Below are 1,836 nucleotides of genomic sequence, written 5' to 3'. Positions count from 1 at the left end.
AATGGGACAAAAGAACCGGGATTCATAAATCACATTTGTCAAGAATAAATACAAAGAGAACCAGACAGACCAGTGCCCCAGGTTGTTTCTATCTCTATCATAATTCCCTGCCCTGCCCTGCCTCTGCCAGAGATAAGGGCGCCTATTGCTTTCTTGCTATCTCCAGATTAGGTCTAAACACCAATAAAGAAGTCACACTGGCTCCTGTCAGTGTGCCCTGTCGTTACCTGACTTGCCCAGTGACTATTAAATGATTTGCTGTGATTTTTATGATTTAAGCGCTAAGCAAGTATATTTGAGCAAGATCCTGCATCTATCCCATCCAGTGAATAAGCCCTCAGTGGCTACAAGAATGCCTGAATCCAGTTCTAGCTCTGCCAATGCCTACCTGAGTGTCTTTAGGCAAGTTGATGGTTCTCACATCTTTCCTTTTCAATGCTCTTAAAACATACAGTAGTTCAAAAAAGCTGAGATGATAATCCAGATGAACCAAAAGAAACTCTAGAGTGTCCCCAAAAATGTATACACACACTTTGAATAATTATAAAGGCAGTGTTTATTAAAATACATTTTATTTTCAAAATTGAGCTGTCAGCTGTTACAGTGTGTTTACATTTTGGGGACACTCGTATATGAAGTCACACCAGGGCCCTAGACCCCATGGCTATTTCATTGCCAGGCTTCTGGGGGCAGGGGGCAGTAGGAAAATGTTCATAAAATTAACTTTAAAGACATGTCTCATATCTTTAAATGAAGAAATAGAATGAATGTATATAGGATATGTCAGTCTTTTTAATTCTGAAATTATATCATTTAACTTGTAAAAAAGAATAGCTAACCATCTGCTGATTTAATTGACATTTTAGCACAACCGAATTGCTCTGAAATAAAAAGACTTTATGACTTCCTGGTTTTTGCAAAACGTTCTCTCCTCGTGTTTTATTGTGGCCCTAACAGTAATTCAAAGAAAAATAAATGTCAATACAACACTCCCTCCTGCCTCCTACAGTGCCTTGTACTATTTTAAGCTCTAACTACACCATGGGTAGCAATTGGTAGAAGCAACCTTGCCAGAAAAAGCTTTATTTTCACTCCTTAAAGAAGACAGCTAACCTCCAGGTGTTCCATTCAATGGGTACCGTGCAAGCTGCAATGCTTGTGCACTTGTTTTTATCCATTTAGAAGCCTGAGCTTGGAACACATATTGTTAAGACCATTTGCAGAATTAAAATGTGGAAGACATCACTGGATCAGGTCCTTGTCCCCTGCTCCCAGCCCCAGCTCTTCTCCATTAGTGGAACCATACACCTACAAGGAGGCACACTCCCTCCTCCATCAGTGGAACCATACACCTACAAGGAGGCACACTCCCTTCTCCATCAGTGGAACCATACACCTACAAGGAGGCACACTCCCTCCTCCATTAGTGGAACCATACACCTACAAGGAGGCACACTCCCTCCTCCATTAGTGGAACCATACACCTACAAGGAGGCAGCACTCCCTCCCTCATGCATCACCTCTAGTGGAACCATACACCTACAAGGAGGCACACTCCCTCCCTCATGCATCACCTCCGTCCTTGCCCAGCTCCATCCGTGCTCTGCCTGGCTCCTGACTTGCTGGCTTATCTCCCATTTCCAGATTAGTGCTCACCTCCTAGACCTTCAGCTATTCCCATTTGGACTTTGTTGCTCTTCCTGGGACAAAGGCTTGTACTTGCTCTGTAGGTCCATTCAATTTTCAGTGAGGTCACCGATCACAACCTGATCCTGTCTGCCTGGATTACCTGGTCCTCCCAGACCTCCCAGAAGGAGCTATGTGGCAGTTTATTTT

This window comes from Myotis brandtii, unplaced genomic scaffold (genome assembly GCF_000412655.1).
Source record: "Myotis brandtii unplaced genomic scaffold, ASM41265v1 scaffold506, whole genome shotgun sequence".
Taxonomy (NCBI): Eukaryota; Metazoa; Chordata; class Mammalia; order Chiroptera; family Vespertilionidae; genus Myotis; species Myotis brandtii.
Note: the sequence above shows the minus strand (reverse complement) of the source record.